General features: G+C 43.9%; 1 protein-coding gene across 1 annotated transcript in view; it reads left to right on the top strand.

Moving 5' to 3' along the window:
* The window catches only part of fbxl17 (F-box and leucine-rich repeat protein 17), a 762,124-nt gene extending 741,786 nt beyond the window's left edge, over positions 1-20,338 (top strand). The window contains exon 11 of the mRNA XM_034170559.1: positions 18,146-20,338. The gene's annotated coding sequence lies outside the window, so the exon portion shown is untranslated. The remainder of the gene's footprint in view (positions 1-18,145) is intronic.
* The last annotated feature ends 287 nt before the right edge of the window (positions 20,339-20,625 follow it).

The following is a 20,625-nucleotide window of genomic DNA, read 5'->3' as shown; positions in this document are numbered from 1 at the left end:
AAACCGATTAACTCATTCAGATGTGTTCAGCCAATCGAGTGCTGACCAAGACCGAAAAAAGCAGCGTTGTGAACCACTGCTTTACACTCACCCAGATAATACATTAGTATCTTTTCCAAGCTAAACCCAGCTTTTTTATATACGTTTTATGAAAACTGTTGATGGATATACACCAAAAACTGACATCCTCACCAATACAAACCATACGGGTCAGTCACAGTCAAGGTGTCTTAAGGTGTGTCACCTTAAGACAAAAATCAAAGTAAGTATTTTTCTTTGAATTGAAACCCATTATGAAGACCAATGTCTAGTGCAATATAATCCAAAATGTTATTCATGTATCTCTAACAAGTTTTTTTTGGTGACAATATTAAGACGAAGAGGCAAAGTCACATTTTGACCGTCACGGACTCTACAATAGAAAGGATATCCTTAATACAAGAGTCATTTATTTTACTATTTACTTAAAAAAAAAATTGGTATATGTTGGTTATAAGGCTTAACAAACTGTATTCTTCAATATAGATAGAGCACTTCATCATGCATACTCATAGAATCATCCATGTATTATTTTAAAACTATATGTCACGGACTCTACCCACGTAGAGTCCGTGACACGGTGCTACCTGTAGCCTTCATCATAACAGGTATAGGACCTAATTATTTATTCCATTCAACTTATATCCTCTAATTATCCTAACATAGGACAATAAAACTACCTAAGTTACATTCACCATGCTATTATTTTTAAATATAGGTCTGTCACGGACTCTACAGGATTTTCTGAACATCTGAGACCATGCAGTGTGATCATCGCCAAAAACAAAATATTGCTCTGGCCACATTAAATCTTTTTGTTTATTTTTTTAGACACCCTTGAGACTTCAAATAACATTATTTAAAGACCAAAGGATGACTTTTTATTGTTTTCATTCAGCATTTCCATTCAATATTGTCTTGAAAATGAAATTTTACAACAGTGTAACTCATTTCTGTAAAACTATGTAGCTGTCTTTCGGATCACCCGAAATTGATGAGATTTTCTGAAAATAGAAAACAGATATTTGTTTATATCATAGAAAAACATTTACATAAAAGACTACCACACCTTTATTGTTATACAATAAAACATGCTGCATCAATTTTAAAGTGACACAGAATAACGCCTAATTTCATTTAAAAATCCATCACGTTTCTGGTCATAACTTGTTAAATATTAGGATTAATCAAACCATTTTTTCAGCAACATGAAGTTTTTGTTCATATGCAGATGCTGAAAGCAAAAGTACATCTTCATGACATATGATTTAGTGTTTCTGATATAACATCTGTATTTTGTATTTATTGCCTTGATTGTGACCGACCCGATACTGTTTTATCTAGTTTCATGACTATTCTTAAAATGATAAATGGACTACATTTATATAGCAGTTTCCCATCTGATTCAGATGCTCAAAGCACTTTACAAAGAGACCTCACATTCATCAATTGACACACACACAATTTATTTATATATTGCGCCCAATCCCAAAATGAGTCACCCCAAGGCACTTACAGTGTCAGTGTGATGCCATTTGAGGTGTTCAACTGCACACCGGACTATCTTGAGGATTAAGGACCTTGTTCAACAGAACCTTAACAGGCTTTCTGTCTGACATTGAATCAAACCGAGGATCCTCCGGTCACAAGTCCGCCTCTCTAGAATACAACCAACACAAAAAAGGGAGAAGTCAAAAGGGACTTTCTATTTAAATTTTGGACACCTTGTTTTCATTCCGAATCAAGAGTAAATGTTACTTATCTTCAGTATTCTTCAAGTTCTTTAATAAATCAAAAGCAAACTGTCATTTAGTATAAATTGCCATTTTGGGGAAGGTAATAAACATGTGTTGCCTAGTGGTTGGTCAGGTTTTGGAGAATGCACTATGGTGCTGCACATTTTCAACATTCTGTTACCTCACAAAAACTACTTTGGGTCCTGAATGACAACAGCCCAGCCAGGCAAATGACCCATTTTTCCAAAATAAACCATGTACCTGCCACAGTCACTTCTTGCTGTGCCCTGGTCCAATCAGTATGGTTCTTACCCACCATACAGCCGTGATTGCTGTGGTGAATTGACAGTTCATTTGACACAAAGTCAGGCCAGTGCTTAAGGATCCCACAGTGAAACCTGGCAGTGAAAGCATCTAGTCATCATCTTAGCTCAATGGTTAGCATCCACGTCAGTCCCGGACCTTCATTCTCCTACAGAGGTATCCGCAGCACCATAAAGTCTATCCAGTGACTTTCTGAGTCTATCTAGGCTAAATTAAGTTTCGTGCTATGACTAAAAAATATTACTCAGAACTAATTATTGTTGTAGGCGGAAACCACTTCAGGGACATCTGAGATGAGCGTGTTGTAATGAGTTTATCCCATCTGTCAGCCAGTTATCAAAACTATTCCATCTGAACCCCATGTCTACCATCACTAGCTGTGGTATCTCTAACATCTGACTGAACCCATTCAATGGGTACAGTGGCTTGTTTTGAAACAGAAGGATTAAAGCTAAGAATTCTTGGAATTATTGACAGAGAGGTTGCAGTTGTGCAAGGCTGATATTTTTTGGTTTGAAAAGACTTTACAGTAACTGTCAGCTGAGCAGAATAGGATGGAGTTAATGGATACTATGAGGTGTAAGTACATTTGTCAACCGATTTTCTGTCAACGAGATTTTCTGTCCACTCGCACTGTTGTTTTAAAAACTGTGGCATTGCCATATTTCACTACAATGTGTCACCTAATTTAATAAATACATTCTAAATCAGGAACAAGGAGTTTCTAGTGCTCTGAGAAATTTAATCAGTTCTAAACATTTAAGTATAGGCTTGTATTTGTTGGATTGGCAGTTAAAACAGTTTTTATTCATTCTTGGTGGTAGTTTTTTTCTGCCCTGATAAGATGTTTTTATTCCAATTGTTTAAAATTATTTGCAGTCTTTTCTTTTTCTACTGTATATGCTATAGCAGCATGTTACTGCTGTCATTAGATTTTGTCTGATTTCTTGTTATAACTCAAACATATCATGTTGCAGCAGCTAGTAATTAGGAAATGATTCAGAGTTTTGATTGGAAGCTGTTTTGTCCCTGCCGTGTTTGCTCAGCAAATGGAGCCGCACTAAATTTGCATTAATGAATGTTATGGCCTCTCATCAGCTTGACAGGTCTATTCTTTAGATCTGTTTTAATTGTAATTAAGTGCTGATTAACAAGCTGGAGGACGCTTCATTCTCTTTTCAAGACTATAACGTATGTATTGAAGGCAGCCAGGGGTTGTCATTTTATCTGCTAATGAGCCTCAGCCATATGTCATAACAAACTAAAGTTCTATCTGGTAGTAGTGGTAATACTAGACATTTGGAGACCTCTTCTCTGTTTTACTGCTGCTTTTTTAGTTGGCTGTCCATTCAACATATGGCTGGTTTTGTAGGTAAACACACATGGATGGGTATGGGTTGGCTCCAAAATAACACAAACATCATGATCACTGTGAAACAAATGTAATATATAGATTGAAAAGCATCCAAGAGTATCCAGATTAAGAAGCTCAGAATCTGTTAATTTAAAATTTCATGACTGTATTTTTATAGCACTTTGAGGTTAATAGATTTCAAAGTGCTTTAATACAAAAAGTTAAAATTAGAAAATCAACAATCAAAAATCTGCATTGTTCATGTTGCCCCAGGTTTGCTATTCCCTACGATCAGCAGGGTGAACATAGACATGATGAAGTTAGTGAGTGAATGATTGAGTTCCTCTGCAAAATTTCTGTCTCTCACTTTGTAAAAACTACTGGATATTCAGTTTTAAAATTTTGAGTTCTGATACATACAGGTGAGGACCCATGAACCTCCTCTTTTGGACCATTTATTGCATAATAATTGGAGTTGGAATGTTAGCACAGTGAGACATGCTTTGGCTTGTTCTGGCCAGCACATGTAAAGTAGGTGTTTTCTTTGTCTTTTATGAAGCCTTGTTACTAATCACAGGGTCCTGGTGAGCACTAACGATGAGAGATAATCATTTTGTGATTAATCGCGATTAGAAATGGTACGATTAATTCATTGTAAGAGCTCCTCAACATTGTCATGATGACATTCTTAAGAAAATGTATTAATGCCGATAGCCAGAACTTTAGACCAAGTGACGCAACTCGCACAGAACAAAAATAAAGTCACACCTGCAGCACACACGTGTGGCCATAGATATATAGTAACCTAGATACCGCATTGGGCTCCAGAACAGACAATGTGATATCTAGGTTACTATATATCTATGCATGCGGCCACCAGAGGCAACAACACGAAGCAGCCATTGTTTTTGGTTGCGGCCTGCGGCACTGTTGCCGGCAGAGTCAGGGAGACTGCTGTGATAATGGCAGAGGCAACGACAACAAGATTTATTTCCTCCAGAAAAGCAAGACAAATCGCCAGTGTGGCAGTTTAGTTATTCACAGAATGACAGTGGTGTCATTGAAGATGGCGGGGATCCAATTTGCAAAACCTGCTGGAAAAAGGTTGCAGTGAATGCGGGTGACACTTCGAACATGATAAATTATGTGAGGGACAACACACTCGGCTGTATGCACTCAAATGAAGGTAATGTGCAATAACAGATATACATTATGTTAATGACGTTACTTAATGCCATTTTGAATTGTTAGGGAATGTTAATATGAACATGTCACTGTCAATGGTGTAACTTAACGGTGAGAGCTGGGCTTTCAGTGCAGCATGTGTTTGGCTGTGTGACATAAGATAGTTTCTCTGGGAGATAACATTAGGCTGGGCTACACGCCGTGGGCTCATAATTTACTCGGTGTACCCGTAGCCTCCCTCTTTTTCAGTGGACGACCACTCCTTCCTCCCTTACATGCCAGTTGTTGGATGATACTAATGTAATATGGAGCTTGTATGTAGACTTCTCATGAAAAAAAATCTCATCACTGTTAATAACATAGTGAGATTGTCTAATTTCTCTCCACAAGCCCCCACAACTTCAAACTGCCATTACACACAAATAGACAGGATTAAGTAAAGTTAAAATGAGATTAGGAAAAAAAATAATTAAGAAATAAGTATTAATTGATCATTACACTTCACTTTTTCCCTTGGAATCAGAAAAGAAAGCCTTGTGTTGTCTTTTTTCGAAAACAAAATATCTTACTTCTTGTTTACATTCAGTGAATAACAAACAGGAAACCATTCATTGTTCCTGTGATTTCTGGTACTTTTATGGTAAAGTTAATTACTGCATAATAATCGTATAATCGTGATTATTTCTTAGACAATAATCTGTTGTGTGGGCCGCTGAAGAGGAGGTACAGCTGGCCCACCACCACCAGAGGGCGCCCTGCTTGGAGTGCGGGCTCCAAGCACGAGAGGGCGCCAGACCTAGAAGAAGTGACAGCTGTCATTCATCCCCTGTACCAGCTGTCACTCGTTCATCATCATCACCACCATAAAAGCCGGACTGCAACTCCACCTCCTCGCCGAGAAATCGACTACCATTCCTGAGGTAATCCTTCTCTGCAGTATTTGGATTAATCCACGTTTTGATCTCTGTTTGCAGCCGTTTATTCCTGTGGGACAGTTTTTGTTGGAGTGGCGTGTTGTGGGAACCGCGACGTCTTCGCCTCCCACTCCCTCCAGATAAGTGACTGACAGGAGCTGCTTAAGTGTATGATTGGAGGTGGAGGTGCTCCCTCCCTTCAGTGTTGGAATGTGTATTACTGAGTGTGCGGACTCACACTCACACATCCTGTTTTTACTCTCTGCCAGCAGTACCAGGGTCGACAGCCGGGAACAGAGGCCACCTGGGGACTCGGGACTTGGCGGCTCCGGTGTTCTTCAGACCGTTGGTGGTGGAAGCCGTGTGGAGTACGGCTTCTCTCTCGTCGGGGGGGTCTCCTATCTTCAAGCCTGCCACACGTCACCTGGTGCTAATTGACTGTGCATATTTTCTGTGTCTTTTCGTTGTGTAGTGTCACAACATTAAATTGTTACCTTTGGTTTAGTCATTGTCCGTCATTTGCGCCCCCTGTTGTGGGTCCGTGCTACGACACCTTCACAACAGGATTTCTCGGCCATCGTCATGGACTCCGAGGGGCGTCAACCCGAGCTTGAACGGCCAATGGAAGAACCAGGAGCGCAGGCGTCAGCAGGAGGCGTGTTGAGTGAGCTGCAGCAGATCTTAACCGCCTTCATGGCTCGGTTAGACTTAGTGACCGAGCAGAATGTCCTCCTTAATCGGAGGGTGGAGGCTCTCACCGCCAGGGTGGAAGCGCACGAGCAGGGCGCTGCTGCAGCCGCTCCTCTGGCTGGTCCTGGGCCTGCATCAGACATTCCACTGATCGTTCAACGAACCCCCCCACCGTCCCCTGAAGCATACATAAGCCCTCCGGAACCGTACGGGGGCTGTGTCGAGACGTGCGCGGACTTCCTCATGCAGTGTTCGCTCGTCTTTTCACAGCGCCCTGTCATGTACGCATCAGACGCTAGCCGGGTGGCTTATGTGATCAATTTGCTTCGAGGAGAGGCACGCGCATGAGCTACGGCGCTTTGGGAGCAGAATTCACGGGAGTTCAAACAAGTGTTTGATCATCCCAACAGAGGCGAGACCGCTTCGAACGTGCTGCTGTCGATGAGACAGGGGCGCCGTAGCGCAGCCGAGTATGCAGTCGACTTCCGCATCGCGGCAGCGAGGTCCAGCTGGAATAACGTTGCGCTCCGCGCCGCCTTTGTAAATGGACTGTCACCGGTCCTTAAGGAGCACCTACTGGCTAAGGAGGAACCGCGGGATTTTGACGGGCTTATTGATTTAGTTATACGCTTAGACAACCGCTTAAACGAGCATCGTCGGGAGCAGGCCGGGGGGCGTGACCGGGCACGAGCCGTCCCTCCTCCTTCCGGTTCCGACAAAGTGACGTCGTCCCCACGCTTCACTGCCAGAGAGCTCCGTGTGGCTACAGCTCCCCCTGCTGAGGAGGCTATGGACACGAGCAGGGCCAAAGTAAAAACAAACATCAGACAAATGAGACTGGCCTGCGGGGAGTGTTTTATCTGCGGCTCATGTGAGCACATGCAGAGGGACTGCCCTAAACGGTCAAACTACAACGCCCGTCCTTAGAAACTGGGCTAAGGGTGGGCCATAATACGCACGCGGGAAAACCCCGCAAATCTGCACGAATCCCAGTAACAATCCTGAGTGGGGATTTAACCCTTCATGCCCCAGCACTATTAGACACAGGGTCGGAAGGGAATCTGCTGGACAGCAGATGGGCAAAGGAAGTAGGGCTCCCCCTGGTGGCTCTGCCGGCACCATTGCAGGTGCGAGCACTAGACGGCACCCTGGTTCCATTAATCACACATCAGACTCAACCAGTGACTTTGGTTGTGTCTGGGAATCACAGGGAGGAGATAGTGTTCCATGTCACACCATCTACTTCCCGAGTGATTTTGGGCTTTCCATGGATGGTGAAGCACAATCCCTGGATTGATTGGCCGTCTGGGGTTGTGACGCAGTGGAGCGAAACCTGCCACCGGGAGTGCCTAGGATCCTCGGTTCCTCCCGGCACTACGGCTAATGAGGAGGTCAAAGTCCCCCCCAATCTATCGGCGGTGCCAAAGGAGTACCATGATCTTGCTGACGTTTTCAGCAAAGATCTGGCGCTCACTCTTCCCCCGCACCGACCGTATGATTGTGCCATCGATTTGGTCCCGGGCGCTGAGTACCCGTCCAGCAGGCTGTACAACCTCTCACGTCCGGAACGCGAATCAATGGAGACCTACATCCGGGACTCCTTAGCTGCCGGGCTGATCCGAAACTCCACCTCCCCGATGGGTGCTGGTTTCTTTTTTGTGGGCAAGAAAGACGGCGGACTCCGTCCATGCATTGATTACAGAGGGCTGAACGAGATCACGGTTCGCAACCGATACCCGTTGCCCCTGTTGGATTCTGTGTTTACGCCCCTGCATGGAGCCCAAATCTTCACTAAATTGGATCTTAGAAACGCGTACCACCTGGTTCGGATCCGGGAGGGAGACGAATGGAAGACGGCGTTTAACACCCCGTTAGGTCACTTTGAGTACCTGGTCATGCCGTTCGGCCTCACCAATGCCCCCGCGACGTTCCAAGCTTTGGTAAACGACGTCTTGCGGGACTTCCTGCATCGGTTCGTCTTCGTATATCTGGATGATATACTCATCTTCTCCCCGGACCCTGAGACCCATGTCCAGCATGTACGTCAGGTCCTACAGCGGTTGTTGGAGAACCGGCTGTTTGTGAAGGGCGAGAAGTGCGAGTTCCACCGCACTTCTTTGTCCTTCTTGGGGTTCATAATCTCCTCCAACTCCGTCGCCCCTGATCCGGCCAAGGTTGCGGCGGTGAGAGATTGGCCCCAACCGATAAGCCGTAGGAAACTACAGCAATTCCTCGGCTTTGCAAATTTCTATAGGAGGTTCATCAAAGGTTACAGTCAGGTAGTTAGCCCCCTGACTGCCCTGACCTCCACCAAAGTCCCCTTCACCTGGTCGGATCGGTGCGAAGCCGCGTTCCAGGAGTTGAAACGCCGGTTCTCGACTGCACCAGTTCTGGTGCAGCCTGATCCTGATCGCCAGTACGTAGTTGAAGTGGACGCCTCTGACTCAGGGATAGGAGCCGTGCTGTCCCAGAGCGTGGAGGCTGATAAGGTTCTCCATCCTTGTGCCTTTTATTCCCGCAGGTTGACCCCAGCTGAACGGAACTATGACGTCGGCAATCGGGAACTCCTCGCTGTGAAGGAGGCTCTTGAAGAGTGGAGACACCTGCTGGAGGGGGTGTCGTTGCCCTTCACGGTTTTCACGGACCATCGGAACCTGGAGTACATCCGGACCGCCAAGCGGCTGAACCCCAGGCAAGCCCGCTGGTCTCTGTTCTTCGGGCGCTTTGACTTCCAGATCACGTACCGCCCCGGGACCAAGAACCAAAAACCAGATGCATTGTCCCGGGTGCATGAAGAAGAAGCCAAAGCGGAGTTGTCGAACCCCACCGAGACCATCATTCCCGAGTCCACTGTCGTGGCCACCCTCACCTGGGACGTGGAGAAGACCATCCGGGAGGTCCTGACAAGAAGCCCGGACCCGGGGACCGGCCCCAAGAACAGACTGTACGTCCCACCAGAGGCAAGAGCTGCCGTCTTGGACTTCTGTCACGGGTCCAAGCTGTCCTGTCATCCCGGAGTACGCAGGACCGTGGCAGTAGTCCAGCAGCGCTTCTGGTGGGCGTCCCTGGAAACCGACGTCCGGGACTACGTCCAGGCCTGTACCATCTGCGCCAGGGGTAAGGCGGACCACCGGAGGACGATGGGACTCCTCCATCCCCTGCCAGTGCCTCATCGCCCCTGGTCTCACATCGGCCTGGACTTCGTCACGGGCCTCCCGCCGTCCCAGGGCAACACCGTGATTCTCACGATAGTGGACCGGTTCTCCAAGGCGGCCCACTTCGTGGCCCTTCCGAAGCTCCCGACAGCCCAGGAGACAGCAGACCTCCTGGTCCACCACGTCATGAGCTGCATGGGATACCGTCGGACGTCATCTCGGATCGGGGCCCCCAGTTCTCTTCACAGGTGTGGAAGAGTTTCTGTAAGGAGCTGGGGGCCACCGTAAGTCTCTCGTCCGGGTACCATCCCCAGACCAACGGCCAGGCAGAGCGGGCTAATCAGGAGTTAGAGCAAGCCCTCCGATGTGTCACCTCCGCGCATCCGGCGGCCTGGAGTCACCATCTGGCCTGGATCGAGTATGCCCACAACAGCCAAGTTTCGTCTGCTACCGGCCTCTCCCCTTTTGAGGCATGTATGGGGTACCAGCCCCCGTTGTTCCCGTTGATGGAGGGAGAGGTCGGTGTGCCCTCGGTCCAGGCCCACCTCAGGAGGTGCCGCCGGGTGTGGCGGGCCGCCCGCTCTGCATTGGTAAAGGCCCGGACGAGGGCTAAGGCCCATGCGGACCGCCGGCGTTCCCCGGCCCCCACATACCAGCCCGGGCAGGAGGTGTGGCTTTCGACCAAGGACATCCCTCTGTGTGTCGCCTCCCCTAAATTGAAAGACAGATTCATCGGACCATTTAAGATCCTCAAGATCATCAACCCGGCCGCAGTGAAGCTTCGACTCCCGGCTTCACTGCGGATTCACCCCGTCTTTCATGTTTCCCGTCTCAAGCCACACCACACCTCGCCCCTCTGTACTCCGGGACCAACGCCGCCTCCTGCCCGGCTCATCGACGGGGAGCCTGCCTGGACAGTCTGCAGGCTCCTGGACGTCCGTCGTAAGGGCCGGGGTTTCCAATATCTGGTGGACTGGGAGGGGTATGGACCTGAGGAATGCTCCTGGGTGAAGAGGAGCTTCATCCTGGACCCGGCCCTCCTGGCCGATTTCTACGCAAGACATCCGGACAAGCCTGGTCGGACGCCAGGAGGCGCCCATTGAGGGGGGGGTCCTGTTGTGTGAGCCGCTGAAGAGGAGGTACTGCTGGCCCACCACCACCAGAGGGCGCCCTGCTTGGAGTGCGGGCTCCAAGCACGAGAGGGCGCCAGACCTAGAAGAAGTGACAGCTGTCATTCATCCCCTGCACCAGCTGTCACTCGTTCATCATCATCACCACCATAAAAGCCGGACTGCAACTCCACCTCCTCGCCGACAAATCGACTACCATTCCTGAGGTAATCCTTCTCTGCAGTATTTGGATTAATCCACGTTTTGATCTCTGTTTGCAGCCGTTTATTCCTGTGGGACAGTTTTTGTTGGAGTGGCGTGTTGTGGGAACCGCGACGTCTTCGCCTCCCACTCCCTCCAGATAAGTGACTGACAGGAGCTGCTTAAGTGTATGATTGGAGGTGGAGGTGCTCCCTCCCTTCAGTGTTGGACTGTGTATTACTGAGTGTGCGGACTCACACTCACACATCCTGTTTTTGCTCTCTGCCAGCAGTACCAGGGTCGACAGCCGGGAACAGAGGCCACCTGGGGACTCGGGACTTGGCGGCTCCGGTGTTCTTCAGACCGTTGGTGGTGGAAGCCGTGTGGAGTACGGCTTCTCTCTCGTCGGCGGGGTCTCCTATCTTCGAGCCTGCCACACGTCACCTGGTGCTAATTGACTGTGCATATTTTCTGTGTCTTTTCGTTGTGTAGTGTCACAACATTAAATTGTTACCTTTTGGTTTAGTCATTGTCCGTTCATTTGCGCCCCCTGTTGTGGGTCCGTGCTACGACACCTTCACAACATAATCGGACCATCAAAATCAGTAATCTCATCTCTAGTGAGCACTAAAGCCAGTGTTGCTTGTCCAGTATTCAGTATAGAAGATAAAGTTCAACTGGGTGATTGTATGATTGTATGACCGTATGATTGATGATAGTCTAGGTTTTCATTCTTGTTTTGTTTTTATTTTAGGCACTTTATCTGTCTACCTATTTATATTTTTACATACTTGCACTGTAGAGACAGCACCCTAATTTTGTTGTACAGCATCACATTGTTGCAATGACAATAAAGATATTCTGATTCTAAAGGGGTAGGTTAGGAGACAAAAATATTACTGTGACGGAAAGTTGCACTTTGATTTAAATTAACATGTTATATCAACAGAGAAAGAACACAGTGTTAAATTTGAGTGCACACCTGGTTTTGTAGTTGATACTTTATTCAAATATATTTCAAATTTCCAACTGTTGTAGGGAGTAAGGAAATGTTAGACTAATCCCCAATGATATGAGAAAACCCCAACATCAAATCCAATATGGCTGCTGTTGATTAGTTTTGTGCTAGAAGACTGAAGATGTGTCCATTTTATGGCAGAAAGGTACTATGTAGCATGGTAATATCTTGACAGAATGTAAAGTGTGCACTTTTCTTGATGTTTATCACTTTTAGTTGGAGAGAAACAGGGAGTTCTTGGACTGAATAATGAAATTCTTTGGGTCTTGTCTTGTCTGTCCTTATTCAATAAATTTCCCCTAATCCTGCATTAAAATGTTGACTATAGAAAAACCATCATACTGGCCACTATTGCAGAATTACTATTCTCTGCATCAGCAAACTGTAGATGATGACTTGAGATACTCTGTTTTCTGTGTTAAGGAGAAGACAAGAAATTAAACAATAGAAAAATAAAACCTAATTTGGTGTTTTGCACATTGTTATATTAGCACAGGAAGCCCTGACTCTGTTAGCTGCTTAAAAAGTAGCATAAGCTTCAATTGAAATGTGTCAAATTTTGGTGGCTGTGTGTTTATTAACTTCTCAGAGAAACGTGGTTGCAGAGGCAGGCTTCAAAGTCTTACAAAGATATGATTCTGTTTCTTTAGAGTGTTGAATTTTAACAAATTCTTGACAAATGATTCAAAACACTTAAGTGTTTTCTGGTATTTTAAGATACTGTAATTTGCCAGTAAGTGAGGTATCGGAACACTATTTCAAATCAGCAATGCCATTGAGTGCTATAGTGTACAGTAGGCAATATTAACTTTTATTTTCTACAGTGTTGTCTTTGTGTTAAATCAGGAAAAAAAACAAGTAAAATAAAACGACATAGTCTGTTGAACCTGTGGCCTGGATCCTGGATTTGCCTCGTGCACTAACTGACTGCATTGTGAAAGCAACTTTCATGCAACCCAACTCAACGTGTTTCTTTCATGGTAATCAAAAGGGAAAGCTAAAAGGCTGTTTTTGTCTTTTTGGTCATGTTGTGGTTCATTTGCGCTGTACAGTTTCCTTCTTGAGGCAGAGACCTGAAAACATTGATGCTTTGCTTACTAAAGTAATCTTTCTTGGATTTGCTGATACCCAGTGTTTAAAGAAAATCACTCGGGGGGGATAAATCCACACAAGAGCTAGAAATACACAGAAAACACAGGTTTCAAGGCCTCGTGGGCAGTTTGCACAATACAACTGTGAGACACTTTATCAGTGCTCTGGCAACAACAAATGGCCGTGTGCTCAACATATGTGTGAGTGTTTATACATCAATTCCCCTGGAAAGTGTCAGGCTTCCGGGTGGGTGTGGGTACGTTTTGAGTGGATTGTGGTTAACCTCTCAAGGTCTCCAGGGTTAGTCTGCCTCTGCTCTATGTCAGATTCCCAGACAGTCTCAGTCTTGGCTCTCTGTGATGGTATGACACTGTCAGACTGAACAGACTATTAGCTGCTTGTCTTTCTCATCCTCTGAGAACATGAATGCCTCATTAGCCTGGTGATCTCAGCTGTCCTCTTGTGCTAACCCCAATTGTCTGGGTGTGTTCATGTACATATACTGTGCTGTTATCTGCTTTACTTTCACATGAGTCAAGTGCATTGTCATTTTGACAGTGAGTAGTTTCACGTGCTAATAGTACTACACAGTCGAGACAGGTGACTCGATTTAAATAGTCATTTTAAAATGTGTTTTTAATTAGATTTTAAACCCACTGATGAAACCTTTCTAGAAATTAATAGATTTCATTGTTTGGAGCATGTCAGTATTTGTACTAAGTATATTTACATAAAAATGGCTCATTAGACTGTTGATTGGCCATAGTAAAGACAACACATGGTTAGCATGTGTAGTTAGTATATGTGACAAAAAAAAAGCAGGAAAATCCAAACACTGGTAGAGCTCCCAAAATCTTTAATTGACCAAAAAAGCAACATTTCGACCCTGAGGTCTTCTTCAGGCAACTGAACTTCAGGCTTGTAAACAGCATCCAGCATATTGACTAGTTTCTTCTCTTCTTTAAATCCACTCAGTTCTTCTTGCTGCACCTCCTGAAACGAGTGGATGTGTGGATTTTCTTTCTTTTAATCTAATCAGGATTGGATGTGCGCACAACTACAATTTTTACTTTTTAGTTAGTATATGTGGTCATGCTAACACAGGTGGACGCAAACTGCAGATAATGTGATTGTTGGCATAACTGCATAACTAACTGCATATGCTTAGGTACTTATTGTTTTCTTTAATACATCTTGTAAGTAGGCTAAGCGCTGTGTTGATGTAACAGTGCCATACATAAATAACAATACACTCCAAATCTAAAAATACAGTAATTTGTTGGAAAATTTTCATGGCTGCAAACTGAAAACAAATCTGCTATATTGCTTTTTTTTTTTTTGCACCTTGGCCTAAAACATTGGGGCCCATGAGTACTGCAATACCCAGAAACAACTGTCATACATCTGTCATATACTGCTGGGCAGTTGGGTAGCACAGTGGCTTAGTGGTTAGCACTGTGTGGAGTTTGCATGTTCTCCCCGTGTTTGCGTGGGTTTCCTCCGGGTGCTCGGTTTCCTCCCACATTTAAAGACATGCAGGTTAGGTGAACTGGAAACTTTATAATTGTCCAGGTCTCCATTGCAGGTCTCAATGGGACTAACCTGGTTAAATAAAGGTTAAAATAAAATAAAAAATAAAAACACTTATTATTCATTCCTTTTTGAAGTGCATATACAGTAGTGTTCAGAATAATAGTAGTGCTATGTGACTAAAAAGATCCCACTTTCATAGCCTTAAGAGTGTGCATATCATGAATGCTTGGTCTTGTTGGATTTGTGAGAATCTACTGAATCTACTGGTACCTTGTTTCCCATGTAACAATAAGAAATATACTCAAAACCTGGATTAATCTTTTTAATCACATAGCACTACTATTATTCTGAACACTACTGTCACAGTGGTGACACACTGAGACAGACACACTAGGCACACACAGACACTCCTCCCCAGCACCAGTGAATATCCAGGTTGGTGACACTGAGAATACCTGAGGATTCACTTGAACAATAAAGTGGACTAGAGTAATCACCTTTCTGCTCTGTCCAGGAAGGGCTAGAGTTGGCTCTATCTGGTGAGGAGGTTGAGGTCATTTAGAGTGCAGGACGTGCTCCTAATGACCTTTATTGACTCTATGGTGGCATCAGACTGCTCCTGCAGAGTTCTTCAAAGACGTAGTCTGCTGGAGCAGTGTCATAACAATAGTAGACTGGAAGACACTTTACAAAATTATCAGAAAGACCAATTTGGTTTTGGGATTCCCACTTGACCCAGTGCAGGTGGTGGGTGAGAGAAGGATGGTAGCCAAGCTATACCAGCCTTTAGACTGCACAACCTGCACTGCTCCTAGTAAGTGTGTGTGTATATATATATATATATATATATATATATATATATATATATATATACACTTTTGGTTTTGCTCCCATTTTGTATGAGATGAACTCAAAGATCTAAAACTTTTTCCACATACACAATATCACCATTTCCCTCAAATATTGTTCACAGACCAGTCTAAATCTGTGATAGTGAGCACTTCTCCTTTGTTGAGATAATCCATCCCACCTCACAGGTGTGCCATATCAAGATGCTGATTAGACACCATGATTAGTGCACAGGTGTGCCTTAGACTGCCCACAATAAAAGGCCACTCTGAAAGGTGCAGTTTTATCACACAGCACAATGCCACAGATGTCGCAAGATTTGAGGGAGCGTGCATTTGGCATGCTGACAGCAGGAATGTCAACCACAACTGTTGCTCGTGTATTGAATGTTCATTTCTCTACCATAATCCGTCTCCAAAGGCGTTTCAGAGAATTTGGCAGTACATCCAACCAGCCTCACAACCGCAGACCACGTGTAACCACACCAGCCCAGGACCTCCACATCCAGCATGTTCACCTCCAAGATTGTATGAGACCAGCCACTCGGACAGCTGCTGAAACAATCGGTTTGCATAACCAAAGAATTTCTGCACAAACTGTCAGAAACCGTCTCAGGGAAGCTCATCTGCATGCTTGTCGTCCTCATCGGGGTCTCGACCTGACTCCAGTTCGTCGTCGCAACCGACTTGAGTGGGAAAATGCTCACATTCGCTGGCGTTTGGCACGTTGGAGAGGTGTTCTCTTCATGGATGATGAGAAGGAGATGTGTTGCACTGCATGAGGCAAATGGTGGTCACACCAGATACTGACTGGTATCCCCCCCAGTAAAACAAAACTGCATCTTTCAGAGTGGCCTTTTATTGTGGGCAGTCTAAGGCACATCTGTGCACTAATCATGGTGTCTAATCAGCATCTTGATATGGCACACCTGTGAGGTGGGATGGATTATCTCAGCAAAGGAGAAGTGCTCACTATCACAGATTTAGACTGGTTTGTGAACAATATTTGAGGGAAATGGTGATATTGTGTATGTGGAAAAAGTTTTAGATCTTTGAGTTCATCTCATACAAAATGGGAGCAAAACCAAAAGTGTTGCGTTTATATTTTTGTCGAGTATATATATATATATATATATATATATATATATATATATATATATATATATATACAGTGAGGAAAATAAGTATTTGAACACCCTGCGATTTTGCAAGTTCTCCCACTTAGAAATCATGGAGGGGTCTGAAATTTTCATCTTAGGTGCATGTCCACTATGAGAGACATAATCTAAAAAAAAAAAAAAAATCCGGAAATCACAGTGTATGATTTTTGAATAATTTATTTGTATGTTACTGCTGCAAATAAGTATTTGAACATCTACCAATCAGCAAGAATTCTGGCTCACACAGACCTGTTCATTTTTCTTTAAGAAGCCCTCTTATTCTGCACTCTTTACCTGTATTAATTGCACCTGTTTGAACTTGTTACCTGTATAAAAGACAGCTGTTCACACACTCAATCAATCACACTCCAACCTGTCCACCATAGCCAAGACCAAAGAGCTGTCTAAGGACATCAGGGACAAAACTGTAGACCTGCACAAGGCTGGGATGGACTACAGGACAACAGGCAAGCAGCTTGGTTGAAGACAACAACTGTTATGATTATTTATTAGAAAGTTGAAGAAACACAAGATGACTGTCAATCTCCCTTGGTCTGGGATTCCATGCAAGATCTCACTTTGTGGGGTAAGGATGATTCTGAGAAAGCTCAGAACTACACAGGAGGACCTGGTCAATGACCTGAAGAGAGCTGGGACCACAGTCACAAAGATTACATTAATAAAACATGATGCCTTCATGGTTTAAAATCCTGCAGGGCAGCAAGGTCCCCCTGCTCAAGCCAGCACATGTCCAGGCCCATTTGAAGTTCACCAGTGACGATCTGGATTATCCAGAGGAGGCATGGAAGAAGGTCATGTGGTCAGATGAGACCAGAATAGAGCTTTTTGGAATCAACTCCACTTGCTATATATATATATATATATATATATATATATCCATATCCCCCAGGTCAGCAATTAAATTGCTTGACTGTTCACATGCTAGACTTGTATTGTGTCCTGCTTACAGTGTGTACAGTAGTTCTCTATTTTTCTTTCTCTTGGTTTGCCATGCCTTAGTATTTACCTTGCCTTTGCACATTTTACTCCACCCTACCTTTGCACAATTATCTTTACCACTGCAGCTGTGATGTTGCAAATTTCCCCATTGTGGGACTAATGAAGGAATATCTTATTTTAGTATGCATATTAAATTGAGAATACATGGCCCCTGAAGTTCAGAGCTATTCCTCTCTAGGGCAAAACACAACTCATCCAACACCACAGATCTAGGCTCACAGAATCCCCATCTAGTATTGCTGTTGGCCACTCTTGTAACACTGCTGTCAGCCCCACGCACTTGTTAACAGATATTGATTCAGTTTTATCCTGGATAACCTAAAGTTACTGTGGATAGCTTGAAAAGTAGCTTGAAAGGTTTTCACCAAACACTTGGCTGTCAGATGTCTTTTCTCACAGCTTTGATTGTGTTCCTTACATTTCCTGCAATTAGCAGGGGGAGCATGGGCCCAGTTGAGTTAGTTAATGAGCAAGTCTGCAAAATTTCTGTCAGTAATTCCATAAAAATGACTCTGCAGTGTTGTTGGCCAAGCGTTTAGGTGAACTTGTTTCCAGAGTGGAAGGTGCCCAGTTAACGACCACCCTTGCCCATTCTGCCATGTAATGTGGACTTGCGTCAGGAAGGGCATCCGGGGTAAAATCTGCTCCAAATTAATATGCAGATCCATCCCTTCAGGCATTTGCCTGCCTGACGGGATGGTGACTAATACTGACTAATAGCAATTGGGACATGGAGGAATATTCTCAATGTGTATCTGTGTTTTCAGGTGAATGAGGAGACTGTGGAGAGGCTGGTGGTACAGTATCCTCACATTGTGTTCAGCACGGTGATGCAGGACTGCAAGAGAACCCTGGAGAGAGCTTATCAAATGGGCTGGAGCCCCAACACTTCGAACACTTCGTAGCTACTGCTGGATCACGTACAGACACAAAGATGCCATTTTTGTGTACAGACACACATTTACAGTTCTGACATTTTCCTTCTCATTCAGACATGCATGCGAACATGTATAATAGCTTAATAAACACGCAAAAGTTCATAAACAGTTTATTTTGAAGTAATTTTTTTTCATTTCACTAATATCTATTAAATTGTCTATATAATGTACCTTTTTGGACCAGAGCCTCAAGTGACTAGGCAGTTTGTTGTTGGTGCAATTCAGTGAGCTCATAAGTGTTGTTAGTTACTATTAGTTTGTGTTATTAAGTTTGTATTTAAGTCCTCCACATTATCTCGGATGGACGTAGACTTGTGCAGGATGGGTTCACTTGTTTGTAGAACGTGTAAAACATAAACACAGGCGCCATTGTTTCAAAGACATTCAAAGAAGGTCAAAGGAGAATTGTTTTAAAAGGAGAACAGTTTGAATATAGGTGGGTTTTAATGTGTAACTCGCCACATGAAAGCAGCATTCCAGAGCACTGCGCCCTAATGAGGCAACGTGTCCTTCCTTTGAATGAAACTCAGCTGCTACAGTGAGGTTGCGCAAACCGAGCAGAAACCTGGAGATCGGCAGGTGACATTCAACAACATCAACCTCATAGAGAACTGGGGGTACATATTTTTGATCAGATTTCTTTTGCATTTTGTTGAATAACTTTTTTTGTGTGGGGGTGGTGTGGGTGTTAAGGGAAAGGGAAGGGTTAGTATAGTGTAAAAGAATTTTGTGCGTTTGTCACAATCTTTGAATAGACTCCACTTGAAGGACAGACCTCTTTCTTTTGAATAACAATCCACATCATCATCAACAGAGTCAGGCCAAAATCAGTTAAACCCCCAGCAAACGCATAGCAGGAAAAACATTATTGATGATATCTCAAGGCGTGCATGTTTACATTGATATTTTCACCTTGTTGCTTCAATGTGAGACTCTGTCCACATGCAATATGGTCTGAAGTTTCAATTAACATTTAAATACTTTGGAAAAAGTGCTTTTCTCAACCCCATGTATAGAATTGTGGCTGACTGAGCATCACCTTGAGTGCTTGAAGTAGAAGATGCCTTTGCCTATGAACACTGAGTCATGTTTTCAGAATAAATACAGTCACATTAATGAAGTAAGTCCTGTATAGGCCTGAGGGCCATTGGCAGGCCAATGCAGGTCCCTTCTTCAACCAAGGCTGGTGACCATTTACAGCTGGTTGGATTTAGATGATGCAGATGAAGTGTCTTGTCCAAGGACACAGACAGGTAGCGTGATTGGGAATTCAACCTAGGTCTACACATTGGTAGACCAACTCTTTATCCCACTGAGCTACCTGCTCTACATTAATAAAAGACAACAAAAAAGAACAAGTAATGCCTTACGTGGTTGGCAGTATTCAATATCCAATTTGGAAAACAAAACCAGAATTTACAAAAAAGAAAAAAAATGTATCTGCTTTTACCAGTATAAATATTGTGGAATCTACTTATTAACAATGAGGATTTTGTTTTAGAGTATATATGTGACATTATTTAAGTAGCAATGCAGTGAGGGATTTATTTTCCGTAGTGGCTTAGGATGTCAAAATAAAGCAGCCCTGGCTGTTAACATGCTTTAGCCAGGTCGAGAACATCGCAGGTCAGAATTTTTTTTTTCGGTTTTCATTTATTGTGTAGAAACAATAATGTACAGCTATAAATGCAAATAGCCAGGGTATTTTTCTATGGTGTGAACCAGTTCTGGGTTCAGCCTCCACAAAAACTCAGTAACTCAGATAAGAACAATAGCACATTGTGTTTAGGCTTTATGTTAATCTGTAAACTTTCTACAGTACACAGAGACTTCAGACAATTAAAAGAATTCGTTTTTAGCCCTGTGGAGATTTGTAAACTTGTTCTGTTTCTGTTCTTTTGTAATCCACATACACACTTCCCTTCTCTGCTAGATGTTGACACACTTGATTCTTGATTTGTTAAGTCAACCGTAAATGACTGGATTTACATAAAGATGAATAAAACACTACTACTTCAAGTATTTCTCCTCCTTTCCTTTTGTTTGTATGCGTGTGAGGTAGGGGGACAATATTTAGAGTGACAGTGAAATTCATTCCCACTCATTTTTCATCCTCTGTACACTGCTTAAATGTTTTTGATTGTTCTGAAACCTGGGATTTTTTTTTTTACTTTGAGTTGTATCAGTTATATTTTAGCAAAAAAGATAAAATATTCTGTTAGGCATGATCAAATTTAAGTTCAGAGAGGCTGAATAAGGATCATCAAACAAAATTCAACGAGATGACTCGGAGAATTTTGGAAAATGCA

The sequence above is a fragment of the Thalassophryne amazonica genome, chromosome 5, assembly GCF_902500255.1.
Source record: "Thalassophryne amazonica chromosome 5, fThaAma1.1, whole genome shotgun sequence".
Lineage (NCBI taxonomy): Eukaryota > Metazoa > Chordata > Actinopteri > Batrachoidiformes > Batrachoididae > Thalassophryne > Thalassophryne amazonica.
Note: the sequence above shows the minus strand (reverse complement) of the source record. Positions and strands in the feature narration are given on the sequence as shown.